Genomic DNA, 21,078 nt, shown 5'->3' with positions numbered 1-21,078 from the left:
TTGGCTCGGCTACAAAGGCAATTGTACCGAGTAATCTACCGCGAACTACTTGTGATGCTGTTGATGCTGATATAACTCATCTCACGTTTATGGCCGACGTAAGTACTGGCTTCTAATCTCGACATTTTATAGTCTCTTAATAACATTTTTGTGTTTTATTGACGGAGTTCTTGTTTCTTGTTGTTTTCTGATGAGATTATGAAATAGTTTTAGATTGTCTTCTAGATATGATTTATTTTATGTAAGATCAATATAGAAGTAGAAATGTAGATTTTCGCACGTTTTTATAAACTCACTTTCTTTTTTGTTTGTTGGTCGTTCCGGTTGGGTTTTCGCAACTCAATTTTTAGGCACTTCCCAATAAGCTAGCTGGCTGAAATTTTCAGGGTAGCTTCAAACCCAATGATAATGCAATTTACAGTTCTCTCTAGCTATCTCTAAATTATTAATACTTCTGTTGTAATTTAATTTAAAATTTAGAGACTGAGAAAATCCTTATTTCGACAATAATTTTAGAAGTATCATATAATTCGGCTAGTACTTTCAACTTCTTTAAAAGTTACATCTCTTAGACCCTTTGAATAATCACAACTTCAAACCCAATATTTAGTAAATACCTTTTCATTACCTAAATTAAGGTCACCCAGTAATAACGAGGAGTTTAAACCAAACCCCAAATTCCTTGGCCCTGACTTAATTAACACAGGCAATGATAAATGAATACGCTATAAGTTTAGATTTCAGACAATAAATCTCTTAAGGGAATCGGTGATATATTTTCTAGTAATTCTAGGCAATCTAGGCATGAGGTTAACTAATTAGTTTTACTTACTTGTCATGTATGTGTGCAGCCTTTACAGGAGAGGCAGATATTTACCTGTAAAAATAAATTATTTGTTAAAATTTTGGTTTAAAAATGTCAGTTATTTTTTTCTACTCGCAGATTGAAATTCACTTATCCTTTAGGCGCTCGAGAATTATAATTTTCTGCTGTCCCGGATCAAGCAAGATTCATAATAAAATCAAGATCTATTTAATTAAATTAGGTAAGTATTATAAGCATCAAAAATTAGATACTATAAGAAGTAAAAGTTAATAGCGCAAAAAATAAAATTAAAAATATCATTTTGTACGTAAAAGTATTCGTGTGGCCAGCATTGGCAATATTCTTACAGAGCTGAGTTCCAACGCTGTGTTGGTTTATCAGTGACCTTGGCATCATAAAATTGAACTACTTTCATCAGCACACAAACTACACACTGCGCTACAAATTGTATACAGAGGCAATAACGACATCTAAGCAACTTTCCATACATCAACTTAACTAAGACAAATTAACAATTAACTATTTCTGTGATAACTTTAAATTACTAACGCATATTTTCGCTAGCCCCTATTAATTTTGTGAGTGATGTATTAAATAATAGAAATTATATTTCTTGGAATTTCAAATTATTAATTCGCTGAATATGTCTGTGATGGGTGTCTTTTTGCATGTGATTTGAATGTTTGCGAGACAACCCGCGACAGAATCGTTAAAAAGTTTATAAGCACAAGGACCGTTTAAAAAAAATGTAAATACTAAGTCTTTTGGTTTTGCTACTTGTCAAAACCATTGGAACATGGCAGTCATCACCACGCAGTGTAGTTTTGGTCTCCTATGCCCAAATGACATGTCACTGGACTCAAGCCAATTATAACAATAACGTATTCCGTTCATTTGACGGTTTACGAACCGTACGGAATGTTAAGCAGCTCTGATTCCAGTTTAAAGGCGACTGCCGATTCTATTCGATTATTTTTATCGATACGTGATGATTTGTATCAAAATTTCTCGATTATTCAATAAGTTTTGAAGTGTTTCGTAGAAGCTGTGTCGAAGTTTCAAGCGGCTTTTTTAACAGTGTGCTATTATTTTTAAAGTGACCCCAAATAAATTACCAAGACCATCTTATATTCAAAACATGAATTTAACCGAAACCACTAATATCATGACAATCTTTTACAATAACCATTTTTGCACAACTGAAAAGAGTTCAAAATAATGTATTACGCTTAACATAATAACAGTAAAAATAGTCGAAAACAAATTGTATTTCACACGACATATCACAATTTCACCGCGTGCTTACCGACATCGATGTACAGTCCTCCTAATATTCTTAAATTAGCATAGCAGTAAAGTACCAATTAGGCGTATAAATAAACATTTTATCGTCATAGCCCACTTATATTTCATGTGGCGACTATAACACATACAAAGCATGTGCAGAAACAACCATACTCGATACTGCATGTTATAATCACGACTTGATTCTTTAAAGGGTAAGTAGAGATAATTGTATGAGTAAATAAGAAGACACATAAAAACAAGGCTATCCGATAAAAAGTAGATTAAAAAAATCCATTCAAATCCTATCAAAATCGGTACAGCCGTTTTTATACTTGTAAATTGCATTGTCATCTGGTTTGAAGCTACCCTGAAGATTTCAGCCTGTTAGATTCTCGGAAAGTGCCTCAAAATTGAGTATGAACGGAACAATGCGGAAACGGCGAGAGGAACGACAAACAAACAAACAATAAAGCGAGTGAATAAAAACGTGGGAAAAACCCTCGACAGTAACCCATATGACTTAAAAACTTTATCAGATTTTTAAAGACTGAGATGGAAATAGTAATTGACACTCGCACTTCAGTAAGGTCATTAAATCTCGAGTATAAAGTTAAATGTTCAACACAGTTTATCTTCGTCGAAAACAGACGTTATTCTTGACAGATGGTCATTCTGCAGATCTGTGTTTAAAAGTCACGATACCCTCTGATATTTGGCAATGTGCCAGACATATAAAACCTAACCTGTGATTCATTTATTTGACATATTGTTGCTTGCTATATCTAGAGAGGAAATCTTAATATCACATGGATTTGGGGATTCTAGGACGATTGGTATCGAAAAGTATTTATGTATATCAATGGGACACAATTTTTTTGTCATGTTGTTGAATTAATCCAAAATGACTTGTCAGTTAGAATGCCGAAGCTGAATCGTATTTTTTTATATAAAAGCAAGGAGCTTTATGTCATATTATTTTGTATCAGTGTCGATCAATAAATGAGATTACGTGTGATCAATAACTTTATATTGCAAGTACTGAGGGATCAGAAATATGCAAAATATTTACAAGCAACTGAGATTATAAACTAAGAGTACCAATCCAATGAAACGTCAAACTTCACGTAAAGTTTCAATACAGAATGGCTGATTGATAAACACGCTAGCTCACAATTTCAGATTCCAATACGTAGAATCCAGGTTCACTCACGTTATTATAATAAATGTAATCAATCTCTTCATAATAAATGTCTTGTCGGACCGAGCAACATCTTCTGTCAACACGAACGTCATCTCAGTCTGCTCTAGACCATGGTACCTGCAAAGGTGTCGAAACGTCGGGAACTGAAATCTAAAATTAAACCGCGATAAAATCCAAACCGCGATAAAATCCGTAAAAGTAGTTTCATTTCAATTCACTCACTCTGTTTTCTGTTACCGTATATCAATGGTGCTTAAGAATAATTAAAAACTAAATTAACTTATAAAAAGTCACTCTAGATACTTTACCTACGTCGGGTATCAAACTTACCTACACATGCTCACAAATGCAAACATAGTTCAGCGATGTAACTACGACATTCACTATTGAAATACAACGACATGATTCAATACTCCCTCAGTAACCAAACCCAAATAACCAACATTGATTTAAAGTTTATGCGACCACATTACCATTCGAAGGCTATTCACCAGTTTACAAGTCTAGATAACATTATATTCTGACATGCAAGACTACTAGGATTCAGATCTGCTATAAAAACCAATCCGATGCGGACATCAGACCGTCACGGCTATAAAACCTTCACTATTGATGTCTCTCACATTAGCTTAAGGGGAGATCACGGCGCGACTTCTATTATATTTATTTTTTAAGTTAAAGGTAGATTTAACTTGAAAAAGTATGTATTTGTGATATGATATTAAAAATTACTTCATGTATCCACTCCTTTCAAAATTTATTACAAGCATGTACTCAATTTTTTCTGTCTGTCTGTAATCAAATTTTTAAAGTTTAATTTGATCCACTTTTTAATATTTCCGTGACGAGCGTGAAATTTTTCATAAATTGCGTGATAATGCAATTTCATAACATGACGTAGAACCTCGAAGATGGCCATTAGAATTCGTCTAAAAACACCAGTTTCAGATTAATTTAAATTGTCTTTTCGAGAACTTTAATCCCAAAGCTATCCAAAAGCTAGTTTACTTACCTATGTGATATTATTACTAATTACTAATGTGTTTTAAACATTAGTAACGTATTGCACACTTTGTTAAAATGTAATCAATTTATAAATTGACATTCAAAATATGTACCTATATCAATACCAACACCAGAGAAAACCTGAATTTCAATGTAAATATACCAGAAATGTTTGTATTTCTCTTGACAGTTCGACGGCCAAAGCATTAAGAAACAAGTGAATTTATTCAAACATTTTAAAGGGACCTGATGACCTCGCTCGCTGCACACCGTGCCTCCATTGTGAAGACGATGCTATTTGGAAGAATTCCTTCACGAATAACTGAGCAAAACTCACAAATATCTATTCAGCCATGCGTGAATACTGAAATATTTCAACAAAAGTTTTCAATTTTGTTGAATGTAGTGTGATTGAAACTGCACCGAATAAAATACAATTATATTTTTTGACCATATTTAGTCAAAATTACTTTAAAACATTCTAGTGACTTGTATATAGTGTATTTTTATTATTTTCATCTCTTATGGTGGTGTGTGTTAGCATAAACTTTTCTATATTTTATTTAAAATAAGTTTCAAATTGTGTGTACTTTCTTTCATGATAATTAAAAATATAAACCAGACGAGATAATATTTTCAATTAATTTTGCCCATAAGTACCTTTACAAATAAATTCTCAAATAATTTCGGCAATTAAAAAAAAAACCTTTTTGTCAAAAAGTTTTTCAAAAATCCTCATTCGTTCATGTGGCATTGGCTTCGTAATTGTAACCGGACGATCGTGCATTATATCGGCTTTTGAGAGCAGCCGGCCTCACGTAGCAGGCTTAAAATAACGGCTACAAACTCATGAAAGGCTTTAAGAGGATTCCATTCTAGCCAGCTGAAAAGGCAGACTGATATAATATAAAAAAGCTAGAAATGTGACTTAAAATTTTATACCGTTCATCAATGATATTATCAAGTATGGATTGTGTGTTATACTCATAGAGAGTGACATTACATAGTGTTGCAATCTTAATTGCGATCAATTTGCAAATTATCATGCAACTTTGAATGACAAATCGTCTAACATTACATAAGGTAAAATATTTACGCTGTCTTCTATTCACTTCAGAAATCCGGAAGCATACCGGCTCTATTTAATACCTCGATAAGTCAAGCCCACCTGTAAAAGGGGTTCAACCTCTCCATTACTAAACAAAACCTAACCGGAGCGGTGTATTACGTACCGTGCAAAAGCCAAATTACAACAGTTGATGGCGAAATTATATTCTTTGCTTTTTTCAATCCCGACGTAATAACTTCGGAGTCTCATAAGTTCGACGTGTCTTTGTGTGTTTATGGGTGTGTGCGTGTGTGACAGCGTTATCGTGGCTATCAAACGAATCAACAGTTTTTGATTTTGATATATTTTTGGTTTGCATGTTGAATAAGCCCATAGCTTTTTTTTTGGAAAAGTTTGAAAAAAAAAACAGTGTAATATGGTCACCACAGATAAGCAGTCGCTCCTTGTGAAACACTGGTACTCAGCTGAAACCGGTTAGACTGAAAGCCGACCCTAACATAGTTGGGAAAAGGCTAGGCCGATGATGATGGTCACCGCTGCATAATGATGGTGTGAATGTTATTTCACAATAACCCAAATATGAGTATCAAAGAAAAGGACTTGACTTGTGAACTACTACTAAAATACTTAGATATACGTCTAGTGCAAGCGTGAATTATCATTACGTCAGCAATATTTCTGCATATCGATGTACACCTAGCTAACTCTCTGCCAGGTACGTGACATCGCTACAGATTCACGTGGGGTGGTCTCAATTTTATGCTGAACCCCGAAATTTTACGATCGATTTGATACTAAAATTCGTGCAACTCGGCCTTACCGAGCTACAGCTAGCTAGATACATCTGGATATTACTGGATATAGCCAGTTTTATTGCTTCGCATCCTGTCTTCTTGCACCATTAATGTGCCAATTATCGTAACGCTCGCTTCGGTGAGTAGCATCCAATGTTTACGACAAATTTGAAATTGCTTGCGCTTTTCAAAATGGTACTAGATTTCAGAATATTTTTGGACAAATTGGTGACTCACCTGTAACTATAATTATGTCGTTATCCTACCTAGTTTCAGCGAAATTTTCAATGTGATTTTAATTAGCTGTCACTATTTTCAATCTATAAAACATTTCAAACTGTATTTCAGAGGCACACTTGCAATAAAAACATAGGTTAAACGTCTATACATCCTAATACAATAACGGATTTAAGTTAGGACGTCAATAAACAAATGAATAATCAAAAAATGTGGTAGCTTCTTTCCAGTCGGAATGCAATAAAATGAATTAAATACAAAACCGAGATAAGAATGAACAATTGTAGACTTATGCCATAATTAGCACACCATCAAACAAAAAAACGACACCGACATTATCCTTAAGCTCATTAGCTTTGACTTGAAGATTTCTAACCATTAAATCCAGTGCCTTATACTACGAGCTGTTAACTGAAAACTAGAATAGTTGTGGAAGCGAGATAGAGCTCTACATTGCGCGTAGTAGTCTCCCTTTCACAACGACACTAGTCATATTTTAAGAGTCTATTGTAAAGCATTAATTGTGATGTTTTGCTTCTTTGCCAGATTCATTTGTGAGTCGAAGACTGGAATGAATTTCTCGGTATTTAATTTGTTATCAGTTCGTCTCTTCATCCCGGCTGACAGTGATAGATATGAGAACGAAATAAAAGTGTTTGTGCGTTCTCAAGTTTTGAACAATTGACAGTGAAGAATGGATGTCAGTTGGAAAAGGAATCGATTCTTTAATTCGATTAAAGTCGTAAATGTTTTGTTGATTTGATTCTGTGACTGAATTTTGTTAACAAGAGTTTAATTTTGGGATAGACTCTCGAGCGAGAGATACGATGTGTAAGGTCAATATAGATCCCTAAGGTAATATTAGAACTGTTATTAGTACACAACTGTCTAGCTTTCAAAATTCAACAGTTATTTATTAAAAGGTAGTTTCAGGCCCTCTAAATTTAATTACAAACTTTACCAAGAAAAGTATCATATCAAAGCAAGGTATAACAACGGTGATAGAGTCATCGTTTCAGAGAATTTTCCATGCCATTAAGTACGTAAAGATCTTTGTTTTCTGGTACACTACCTGCTTACTAGTTTCCCTTAAATATATTTTCCGTTACCGTTCTTAAATCAAACAGAATTATTTATTCCTTGAACAAATATTGGCTTACGGTCGCTTTGACGAATGAAGCCATTACAACAAGTTTTCCGATAAAACAAATATTACCGTTCATAATTTTCAGTACAACCATTTAAAATGTCAACGCCTGTATTTGACAGGTTCGTTGTAATTGACAGAATGACATAGGCTCACGGACTCGCTGCATTTCCTCGAATAATCGCCCTTTGAAATTATAAAATAATTATAATGTTCGACGGCGTGGCGGCGGATAATTAAGGTTCCTGGCGGAATAAATTTTGAAATGGAGGAAATTTTAACAAAAGTTTACACTTCCACCATTTCCTGAAGTAGTTCAGCTCAGTCTGAAGTCAAACATTACCATCATTGTAAATTAAATGACATGTAACAATTTTGCAAACTGGAAAGACAGCTTGCTTTTAATGAGTTTGTACCATAGCGCAGCAAGTGTACTTGACTTTGAATTTCAATAGGTGCTGTTTCAAGTAATTAACAGTTATTTTGATTATGATTTCTTCAACTGTTTTGCCTATTATGACGCGTGAACGAAGAAAGCCAAAGTTCTAAAATATGAATTAATTCTGATAAAAACAATGTCGCGATTCAACGTAGGCGTGCAATAACACACCTACCAGAAACAAAACACGTTTACAAAAAAACCCTTCAACTGAAACAAATATTTTCCAATTAAAAGCCCAGTGAGTTAATCTACATTACTTAAACAAACACTGGCTGTTTTCCGGAGCCGAGCGGCGCGAATATTATATGAAGCAAAAGACGATCGACGGTAATCAATAAACGCCATTAAAACAAACTTTCAAAGGATTGTATTACGTATCAAACAATTAAGCAATTAACGTACATTTACTTTATATGTTTGAACTGGTTTGTATGCTCAACGAACGGAGAGCCTAGAAAATACTAAAGGGTATTAGAAAAAAATACTTTAAATACATGGTTATAAGATCCATTTTAGATATGTAACGTGATGTTGGCTTGTCAGTTCAATGGTTAAGCATTTCTTCAGCGTCAGTGTAATGTCACATGTAAACAGTCTCCAGCATCAGTTCAACTCTATATCATGATATTTATTGCATTGTCCCGCAAGAAGGTTCTGCATGCATTATTGCATCGGAATATCATATTTTATCGGAAACCCGGAAGGCTTGGAAGGCGAATTCCCGGTAGACCGAGGATGAAATGGGTAGACGATAAAAATATGATACCAGGAATAGGTTGGATGTGAATCGCAAGAGATAGAAGCTAACACCCAGTGGCAGTGGGATATTCAGAGCTGATGATAATCGAAAACTCGGAAGTATAATAAAATCTGGCTAAGTTAGATTACAGACGAAGGGACAGGTGAAACTAAATAAAATATCAGTAAAAATAGAAATATTGAACATAATGCTGCATCTCACTTCCACAGTGGCATAAAAGGGACCATTAGCACTTAGCGGAGAAATATCAAACTGTAGAGTTTTTAACTGTCAATTTTCGCACAACTTAACGTGCCTTTTAAAGCAAGTTTTTCCAATCTGAAGAAAAACACATAAAAAGATTGTATTGACTGTTCTTTCACTCAAATTGCTAACTACAATGCCGTTTTTACTTGAATGGGAGGTCTCGGAACCCTTTTCCGCTCATTTTACAATGGCACCATTATTTACGAGGCCCAGAGGTCTTGACCTCAAGGGTACTTGGTTTGCGTTGCCATGGTTACGAGATTCAATGTCGAGATGGGCTTAGGTTTGAGATGGTTGTAAAGATTTTAAAGAAACAATCATGACACGGCTGATTGACTTGATTTTATAATCTCAAGAGATTCATTTTTAGGTATGAATTGAAATGCACCATACATTTGCACAGGACCGTAGAAATTGGCACGAAAAAGGGGAGGCCTATGCCCAGCAGTGGGAAGATAAAGGCTGTGGATGATGATGATGATGATGATACATTTGTAGGGTCTGGCTATTGGTAAAAATAAAGTTTTTTTGCGACAAGATAGTTTTTTTTTTATAATAACTCGCGATCCCGCCGCGTCAGCTCATAATTAAGGACTCCGGTTGGGTCAGAAACTAGTCGGGGACCCCCGATAAATACGCGTAAGTAAACCGTTACATCATTTAATAAGAAAGCCTTTAAGAAAACTTAATTCGAATATCGTTAACAGTATCAAATCGTGCTTAAAATACAGTTCCATTGTTTTTCAATCTGAACCTGAATCAAATTATTACAACCACAACTTAACATTACAATTACAAAGCCTAAGGTTTAAACGTCTAAAATTACAGACTCAGTAACTCACAGTATGTAAATTACGCTTAATTAAAAAATATACGCCAGCTCCCAGCAATGTATGTGCTAATTAAGGCGCCATTTTAATTTTAAAGGCGTTCGTACGTTACTTTTTTAGCAAACCCTACGGATAATTCGAGATATTTTTTTGGGAAAAATTAAAAATATCTGGATGTTTTCAACCACGTGGAAAGTAATTGTGATTTGAGATTTGATTTTATAAAACCTCTCAGATTTCAGGATTTAATTTGGGAAAGTTTTTTATGTAAATACGATATGAATATTTAAGTAAAATATTATTGTAGACTGAAAAAACATTTTTCCTCCCACTTACATTCGAACCTGTCTTAAGAAAAATAGGCAAAAATAACGCTTTTAGGAAACAAAACAATCCCATCATGCTTGAGCTTGTTTGATGTCTTTACTGATCTCAACTGAAACATGAATCAATAATAAAAGCAATTCAACAAAATCAATTATCTTCTTTTTCTGTAAAGCCTAGCTAGAAGAACTAGTGAAGAGCGAGTGCTCTCGCGACGCTAAGAATTCCACGCAAAAAAAACTTAAGAAAAAGTCGCTAAAATGTTGCCACCAATTAAGTTATGGACTGTACCAAGCACTCCGTGCCAATGGATCCGTTTTTAATCTTTGGTTAAGGAGATCTCAAAAGTATCAGAATCTCTCACTGAAATAATTCCATTCTGACACGTTAAACACATTTTAATCCAACGAAATTGTTAATACTAATAAACTTTTAATGATTATCTTATGATTTACATAAGTAGGTATAATAACCACATACCTACATGTAAATATAATAATAGTCAACTTAAACTCTTTTTAACCCATTTCAAGTAGGACCATGTAACTATAAGCATTCTCGTAAAATGTCTGTCTATTGTAATAAACATTTATCAGTTTCCTTGCTCAACAACCTTACTTCGGGACATCAAAACAGTTTCACACAAGTACCTATTACCCTTTCCGTGTTATCCTCTCTTTTGCTGCCTAAGGGCTCATAAAATACCTTTATTCCCTTCACGTGGGACTCGAATATTATTATGATTTGTTTCTTTGATAAAGGAAACGTTAAGCTTCTTCTTTTTAGTTTCAATCATGTAAACGATGGCTTTTGTTGCTACGCAGGTATATATTGAATAATATTGGATTATTTATAAAGAAATATTAATGCTTTTAGTTCACAGATCTTCAGATAGGTCAAAGTCTATTCTCGTATCTAAACGAGAAGTAATGAACAGAACCTTAACAATGACTCATAGTAGCAAACATGTGGAATGGTCCAAATATTTTTGCTACCAGTTTTAGAATATTACTAATATTTGCATCTAACTTCGTATATTGCTTGCACTTTCCTAGACTGCATCTTAAACCATTTATTTGAGGAATTTTCCTCTCAATTAAATACAAAGAAAAATTTCTGTGTAATTCATTCCGAGCTCCTCGTTCTTTTCTAAAAATGTCTGTACCACAGCATCATTTTATCCACGCATACTATAAATAACAGTCTTGACCTTAAAATACCTCGCATCAAGTCCATTTGAGCCCCGGCAATGGCAAATTTGTCTGACAAAAGTAACAAAGCTAAGATTGCCGGGCAAAACCCGGATTACCGCGGACAATGCTCAACAGAGTTTAATCAAAAGATAAATATATCTTTATAACATTTGAGAGTAAAAGGAATGAAGGTTTTTGCTGTTATGGACAATTTAGAAGGGGTGATCTCAAATTGACTCTTCACTTTCATATTTGAAAGTCATAAAAAAATATGATTTTTATCCCTCGTAGAAAGAAAAACATTTTTATAAGTGTTTAAAAAGAATTCTTTCAAATGTCCGACGAGTCAAGTTAGTGGTTTCTCCCTTACATTTAGAGTAATTTGAAATGAGGTAAAGTTTAAAAAAAAATCGATGTGCACATTCCAAATGAAACCGTAATTTTAGCCTGTGCATGGTAATATAATTGTGCGGGCAGCTCTAGAAAAAGATGAATCATGGAGAAACTTGACTTCTTTGGTGGAGAACGACTCAAAATTGCCATTAATAGAGACAGATGGAACTGCGGAAGTCAGTTTTTGCCCTGTAGTGAAACACCAACAGCACTTAGCAATAATAACACCCTCTTATGACCAATATTAGGTTGAATTACGTAAACACTTAAACAGGTATCACATATAAATATTTCACATAGCATCAACCACATTAATATGCTAAAACACGTAGAATGAAGTATTAAAGTAGTGAGTATTGCACACATTATAGTTGTGTGCAAAACATAAAAATCCTTTTAGCTATTTGAATAAAAATGTTAACGGGTGACATTTACACCCGACTCCTGGCTTCAAACATTTAACGGAATGGAAATGGGAGAAAAAGTGTGGATTATTACGACTATACCGTACAGTGATAGGCAGAAGTAAATAGAGAGATTTCTTTCGATAAGGACAAAAGTTTGTTTGGCTTTGAAGGGATTTTAGCATTGTTGTTAGCTCTCTAAGGAGGTCGGTCTGTGTCAATCAAATATCAAATATTCAAGAAATATATTTCAGAACTTATTGAGTTTAAATTTGGTACTGGCTCGGACTAGATACTCAAGACTGACTGAAGGGGTGTTATGGCAAAACTTCGATGAGTGGACCAAATTAATTCATTGATGATCGTTGGACTGCCAAGTCAACACACTGCACATTCATGTCTTTTTTCATGTGTATTTAAAAAAAAGGATTTCTGAAACCGCTATGGGAAAAATCATGAGGCACACCAGAGAAGTTCTCAAAGGTGTTTCAAAATTCGTCGGAGGCTTACGAGTGGCTTAAATCTGCAACCATTGGACTTCTGCAAATGATGAAGGCTTTTATACTTACAAGATTTTTATGTTTATTTTCTGTAGATTCTGACTTATAAACTTTAGTAAAAGTAATGTATAATGTAGCAATGCGAACAGTACAACATTACTAATTACATATTTAGATCTAAAGATACGTCAGCTAAATATATTTGTAGGCAGGTAGCTGAACAAATACAGAAAAGAACACATAACATGATACGATCAGAATCATTCCATTTCCCTGACGTTTTCCTTTTGCCTTAAATCCCCCAATGAACATTATCCCTAAATATTCTATATTTTCCTCTATCATAACCATACCCAAAATCAATAAATTTGGAATACAATTTTTGCCTAGTTTTGGGAATTATAGGATTTTAATCCTCGTGCATAAACTAAGCTTTCATCGGAAATACGAATTGGTTTAATTGGTATGAATAAAAAAATATTGGTTTTCTATTTATTTTTTATTGTAAATTCCAATATATTTTTTAAGTTTTCCTCACAATATTTGAGTTTTATATCATATCAATTTCAGTACTGCATCAAATAAACCTAAATAAAACAAATAAGCACCTACAAAATATCCAAGCAATATTAAAGAAGGGAACGAAAACATCTTCAGGAGGTATAAAACTTCCCCATAATACGGAATTCAAAATTGCAAGCGTGACGTATAGCTTCCATTTAAACATAGAATTTCGATTAGACTCCGCGACGCAAATCGAAGGAGTCCTTAATCTCGATATTCGAATCGTGCAGCAATAAGTAGACCGCGTATACATGAGCGGGGAAATTCATTCTACATTCGCATCCACAGTTGATAAGCTTGTAATGTTTGCCAAACTGTATTCGCTGACGTTCACGATCAACGTTGGACGTTGAGAATTGCTGCGTGGATCAAAATGTTTACCGGCTTCTACCCTTAGGGATGCTTATGAGCTGTTACCGTTTCTGGGTGCTGATTTGGTGATATTGGAAAATTTAGAGATTATGAATGTGTTCCGCAATGTTAGTGGTTGATAAAATGTGTACATACATAGGTATTATTACCATACTACATCGTCAGTATAGGTGGTTTTCCAGAAATTGTTTATTTTTGAAAGGAAAAAACTACTGTCTGTTTTCAATATAAAAACACTTCCAATACTTTACGGCTTTCTAGAAGTTTGGAACAGACCCGATCGGTTGGCGTTGCACTTCATCAAGTCAGTTGGATTCCAGAATTTACGTTCATAGCGCAATATTTTAAATTGGAAGTGTCAAAATGGTGACCCAATTCGAAACGTGGCTAAGTGATTGCACAGAAGGCGAATGCTGTGGTTTGCCAGGAATATACGGATATAATTTTAATGTGAGTTAAGTATATTAAGGAAAGCCACGGCTTTTTGGCATGGGTTCAAAAAAAATACAACACAACCTTGTAAGAAATTGTAAATGAACGAAGGACATTAAACAAAATTTAATCACCATCAAAAGACAGATAGCTTTTTTATCTTCAAAAACGCAATTTCATCGGTGTGATGAAATAACGGAAAAGAAATGGCCACCCTGAATTTTATAAATTTAAACTCCTCTTTGGACTCGTAGCTTTATCAAATCTTTGACATTTACAGCTTACGATCTACATATATTTCGCTATGTATCGATGTTCATTCGTTAAGCAGTACAATCACTTGAATTTATTGAACTGACAAGTCAAAGTCATGTCACTTGTGAAGGAAAATAGTGTGAGGTTTCCAAATATTTGAATCTATAATCGCCAACTCGCAGTGAGCTACGTGGAGATCATTGCTCAACCCCCCCCCCCCTATAAGGGAAGAGATCTGTGCAAAATATAAATTAATTTTATTATTCTATTCTAATGCGATGCCTAGGCCCTCATTACTCTCACAATAAATAAATCTGTTACATGTGGTTATTTTAATACCGTATTACAGGCAAAAAAAGCTCTCTTTTAATTATTAAAAACCTTTTTTATTAACATCACTGGTTTTGATGGAAACTCTGTAAAAATATTTATGGTTCGTGTTATTCGTAATTAAATAAACATATTTCGGCCATTGTGATTTTGGATAACGCCTAATTGCATGGCACGAATTAATTCGTCATAATTATTGTCCGGAATTTTATAACAAAGCTTGTAAGTATGTACTTACATTTACTGAAAACGTTTTGTAAAACGATTTTAATTGGTAGTACGTCAAAAATAAACAACTAAATTGTAATTTGTAATTATGTTATGTTTGATTTTCAACCTATACAACCGATGTTTGGAAATATTTGAATGCACGAATAGTCGACTGTGCTCGACGTGTCGCCCGTTTGATCTCCGTGTAGGACAAGCATTTGTATTGTCCAAGAATGGTTGAATTGACTCTGGGTGACTTTGTGCGGGAGTAGTTAAAAAAAATAAGAAAGTGACCTTACCGTTAGTCTGACTAACTTGTATCCTGCCTCTATTTATTCTTTTTAAGAGCCGATTTCTCAAAATTTGTTTAGTGGAAGTACTCTTTTAAAAGACCAAAAGGACCTAATCAGTAAAGTAGGCTTGCAACGAGCTCGGACTAACCCACTTACATTATTTATATCCGGACTCTTTACTTTAGGCAATCAGCAAGTCTACAAGCCAATTGGTGTACCCTTTTACCACGAAAGCAAAAAGCAGTTAACTGGTAAATAATTCAATGCATCCTCAATAGGTTAGAAAGTTTATACCGAGGGTTCCCTACATCTTCCGGAAGTTAAAGGTTTTAAATAGATACTTTCAGATGGATTTTTTTATACATTATTTATGATGTGTGTAGGTTAAAATTAGTATTGTTATCGTGTGGTTTATGGCGTGGTTGGGACTATGCTTCTGATGTTGGTTTTTCTGTCTTCAGTGGTTATGAAACGTCACTAATTTTTTAATATCATCCTCAACCCATTTTTACCTCTTAGTAAGGACTGCTCTGTCAAACCCTCTAGCTTAAAACTGAACAGACTGTCAAGAATGTATAAATAGCCTCCGGGAACCACAATTTAATATATCTTCAAAACTCATTTATTTGTATTTGTTAAAAAAAATAATTAATGCAATTTACTGACACTGACTAATATGGAGCTTAAATTAATATACTTGTCTGCAATATATCACGCTCATTGAATGACCATCAATCTTAACAAAACAAGCAATTTCAAAAAGTCTGAGTTTCCGCAAACTCTATCTAGGATTTTGAAAATCAACGTGATAGTACAAAATTATATGTACTTAGTAACACAAAAAAATAAAAAACCTATCTATATTAAACTAACCCTATTATAGCTTACTCGTATAAAGATGGCGGCCGCACACTCTGCACCCCTCATTAATATTCTAGCAATAACGTCGATTCTGAACGAAATTAAATCATATTGAAATTTTACATGTGTTGAAGGCTTGTGGACGTGAGGTTCTAAAGGGTTTATCTATTCAAAAGATATTTTAACGACTTTCACTTTTATCGTAAATACACAAATAAATATAGATCTTTATTAAATGATGCAGCAATGTATTTTAGGTTTGGATAAACACTTCACTCCCTGAACTTCCACAAACTGTGGAAGTTCAGGGAATTAACATGGCACAGTCATGAATAACAAGAAGTGTCCAAATATTAAGTGCGAGTCAGATTCGCAATACTACGGGCGTTGTATTTGTATTTCCATACAAATAGGATATGTAAAATCAAATGTACAAAAAAATAATTGCTTAACCTTTTTACAGCGCCAACATAAGAAATACATCATTTGTAAAAACTTAATTGTCTAGCCATCGGTTCATGAAAAACCGCCTGGCAACCGATGGATAGACGAACATACTGATACTCCGTTATCTCAGTTGAATTTTTTATCCATGGGTACAAAAACCTTGAAATGGATATTCTGTAATGGTCCCAGAAAAAGCATCAAATTGACCAAAAATAATAAAAGGAGTAATATATGTTAACTTCAAATTCAAAAAGCCAAAACCATTTCTTATTTTAGGAGCTACATACTTCGCTATACTTAGAGTTAATATACCGTGAGTCGTTTGACATCAATATATATGTGTCTGTATGACAAATCGTCGACAGAATTTCACAATTGAAACCTCTATTGAACGATAAAAGACTTTGATGAGGAATAATGACATCCTTTGAGTATGTCAAGGATCTGATTACATCACTTGCTCTATACAGAAATGATACCAGCATCTAACTGTAATGGCCTGATCAGTATTATGTCTTACTATTCATACGACTAATATTATACACTAGAAAATTTGTGAGAGTAGAAATGATGTTTGTTTCTCTTTGACTCAAAAACTGCTGATCGGATTATGATGAGATTTTTCACAGCACATAGCTTGAAAACGCATAAAGAGCACTTTCTTCGTCCTTAAAATCGGGATTATTTTTTATAGCGATAATCGAAAAAATGCAGGGAAAGTCACATGTCACAGCTAGTTTATATATGTTCTACTTTGTATAAAAATATAGTGATTTAAACGGTTTTTTTTTGGATTTCGTTCGAGCAACTAATCTCCACAAATTTTTATTTGCGGTCACAAGAGTGTCCGCTAAGGTGACTTTAAAAATAGAAAGTTCCCAATTCAATACAAATTTAGTTCTGATAAAATTTTCGTAAAGATATCAAACATTAACACATGCTTAAGTGTTATATCTATCAACTGTTTTTCCGATTTCACTGTAAATATTTTTCATGTTTGTCAGTTTATTTAAACTTTTATTATTTTTTCACTTCATCGTTTGGTATACATGTGTTATTTATTACAATGTTTTAGTAATCGTTTATTTGAACATAAGACCACGAACGGGATGACTAAGAGATTATTTGAAAGCGGTTGCCATTATTTATTTAGATGTCATAATTATTTAGCTCATTATAACAAGTAGGGTTATCGTCTTGTTGTTTTCAAAGCTATTTATATTTAATATTATTTATTCGTCGATGGATAAGGAATTATACAAATTGAATTCAATCAAATCAAATCAAGTCATATAATATTAATTGTTAAACTCGCATATTGAAGTAACACATAGTAAAGTAATTGAAACGACATCTACAATTAAATAAATGAAATTACTGAAATGTCTACAAGGAACTGGTAGGTTAAGATAGCAAAACAATCGAATAAAAAAGAGCCATTTTTTATTGCGGTTATCATATTTCGTTAATCATTGTTTTAAGAAGAAACTATCATTTATTTTTATTAAAAGTCCTTATCGTCCCACTACTTGAGTCAGAATGAAAGGGAATAGATATTTGATATCTGTCTTTCAGCCTACATCAAAATCGAAAACACTAAGTATTTTTTATAGTTGTAATACCTTTCGTTCGTCAAAAGATAAAAAAACAAATAGATAACAACCCATATTGCACGCATCCTAAGTGCTTCAGCAGTGAAAACTTCACAGAATACCAGTAAAAAACGTAAAATTACATTTTAAAACAATACAAAAAAAAATTCCAAAAACATAGGTAAAGAGAACATTCTTTACATCATCAAGTTTCATTTCTAAACCCAACGAAAATATAGCCATATAACATAGTCATATGCTAAATCCGATCGAGTTAGTCCGGAAACCACAACCCGTCTTAAATAGACTGAAGATGACTGCATCCAGCCAAATATTCTGAGAACGTCTCACCACTGCGGCACAGATATGTATGTATTACGTGTCTTGCGAATGCAGTACGTCTGCAAAATGTGCACAATGATTACCTACTGACGAAATAAAGACAGCAATCATTCTACAATTTGCGCTGTGCTGTTTTTGGTTTGATGTTGCAAGATACTTGATATAAAACCAAGAGTTCTCAGTATATTTGGCGGCATGCAATAATCTTGAGTCTATTTGAGAAAAGTTGTGGTTTCGAGAGATCTAAATCTAGATAAACTGGGTTGAACTGTATTATTATTTATTTGGGTGTCAACCAGATAACTCTCCCAAGATATCTAGTAAACATTCTAGTTCTTTATTTTAAACTTCCAATACTTGACCTATTGAAATAAGGCTTTGGAGAAAAGAAAATATGAGACAAAAAAATATATAGAATTGTATAAATTAAACAAGTAGTGTTGTCACATATTGCCAATGAACCTAATTCTTGCTTTCTCTGCTTCACCCAATGGCAGTAGAATGTTTCATTATATTAAGTCCGCCTTTGTATATGATTTCATGGATATAAGAAATATGTATTTTTGCTAAGAAGTTCATTGTAATCGGTAAAATCCCTCATCACCTCATTTAAAAGTTGGTTGAATGGAAACACTGCAACTGCAACAAAAGTTCGATATTTGCAAAGTACCTACCTAAATATTATTGAAGACAATGGTACTAAGAGTGATAAAAAATGATTAAATTTTCTCAAAATCAGCTCAAAAGTTACAACAATTATAGTTTCTATCTGGATTTTGTTTCAATTTTTTTTCTGAGAGTTAAAAAAATATGACATGCATAAGCTATGTCGTATTCTTTTTACAGAAAAAATGATTTTATTTCATTTTGGCAACAAAAAGAAAGAAAATATTATACTTAAATTCTTCAACCTTGAAGATAAAACATTTCTACACGTGTAAAATACAACCGAGTCCGGAATTCGAAAATAACTTCCTTTTTTGGACTCACAAAAAAGGTAATTGATCAATCACAATGACATCTCCTTCAATAGTATAAGATTTCGCCCTTTATTAAGGGTTTATATTGCCAGCACATCACATACGCTCAAGAAAACCCTGCGGGAAACATTTACAGCATGAAAACCGTATTAAAACCAATTTTACCAACGGTGGGATATATTTTTGAATCAATTAATAACGAACCTTTGTGCCATGTTTATGTTATTTAAGCAATATACCAAAACAATTTATTTGCATTCTGATAGTTCGAGATAATTTAATTTTGATTTTGCAATAAAATTAAATTAAAACTCAATTAGCATAAAATTTATTATACAATTGACCTACATGCGATTCCAAATTATTTTCATTACGTTTAAATTGTCAAATAACTTTATATTTTATTATTGATAGCTATTAAAGCACAAACTCAAAACAAGGATATTATTATATTCTAGAAAATTTTATATAAAAAAAAATATAGCAAATGTAAGAGTTTTAAATGTGATAAAGTTGTTTAATTAATTGAATGTGGCTGGAAAACAAAAAAAATAACAAATCCCATATATGTGGCTTAAAACCATATTCCAACTGGAATTACTTTAAAAGAGAATAAATATATCGTACCACAATTGTTACAAAAAAACCCGCTTTCAAAAGTAATTACTGAAAAAATGTAAAGTCCGAAACTATCCTGTAAGTCCGGAAAGAACCTCAATCAACGACAACATTTATGACGGGAAGCCAAACAAAGATATAATTATTGCGTCCACTTGCGACCACCAATAAAAGTTTGTTCATTACTTACATTACATCCTATTGAGGTCCCCGCGAACAAATCAGCTTCAACTCAAGTCAAAAGAAACAAAACACACACAAACTACACTCAAAATTCAAATTACACTTTTTATCGCATCCAACGTCAGAACACACGAATGGAAACTAAAATACAAATTGAAAATTTCGAATGTCTCGTCGACGATACAGGATTGGGTGCGCGACGCACGACCGCTCACTTCGCCTCCCAATCAGCGACTGAGGACAGGAGATTTCCTAGGGAGAAAGAAAAATCTGACGAGCGGCGAGAGCGACAAATATTTATTGAAAACCCGAGGCTAATGAAATATTGTTTGAACGGAAATCTGGGCCGAGTGATACCTGAGCGAGGATACCTTTTACGAAAGCGATATTTTGGGGACTTTCGTCGGTCGCTATCGTAAATATTCGGACATATTGCCTAGAACATTATTAACGCACTCGTATTTATATGTGGGTGGTATATTCGTAATACTTATGATCCGACTTTTTTGTAAAACCCATTTGGATACAGTACGCAAGTAATTGTTTCGATGGAGAAATAATTGTGTCAATTTAATCATGGCGCGTGATGATTGATGGTTTTATTGGTTATAACAAAACGTTAATCAAATTACGTCGTTCATCTCGTAGTTATTTTTCTTAAATTATATAGAATATTTACCTAATCTTTGTGTAATAAAGAAAGGCTCTTTCATCAGTTTATTAACGTCTCAAAAATGTGCATTTTTTGTGAAACTGTATGATTTAAGCAAGTTTTAAAAATAATTGAAGAAATAATGCAATCCATTCAGTAACATTTTGATTGATTAAAAAAAATGACTATAAAGTATTTTCAACACTACTTATGTCCTTGATATACGACTACCTGCAAACGATGATTCATCTAATCATTATTCTATTTCAATTAAAATTCTCGACTAGTA

General features: G+C 33.5%; 1 protein-coding gene across 1 annotated transcript in view; it reads right to left on the bottom strand.

Moving 5' to 3' along the window:
* The window catches only part of LOC113492231 (allatostatin-A receptor), a 125,092-nt gene extending 104,568 nt beyond the window's left edge, over positions 1-20,524 (bottom strand). The window contains exons 1-2 of the mRNA XM_026869607.1: positions 20,145-20,524; positions 833-877 (exon numbers count right to left, since the gene is read on the bottom strand). The gene's annotated coding sequence lies outside the window, so the exon portion shown is untranslated. The remainder of the gene's footprint in view (positions 1-832; positions 878-20,144) is intronic.
* Positions 20,525-21,078: the final 554 nt, after the last annotated feature.

This window comes from Trichoplusia ni, chromosome 3 (assembly GCF_003590095.1).
Source record: "Trichoplusia ni isolate ovarian cell line Hi5 chromosome 3, tn1, whole genome shotgun sequence".
Classification (NCBI taxonomy): Eukaryota; Metazoa; Arthropoda; class Insecta; order Lepidoptera; family Noctuidae; genus Trichoplusia; species Trichoplusia ni.
Note: the sequence above shows the minus strand (reverse complement) of the source record. Positions and strands in the feature narration are given on the sequence as shown.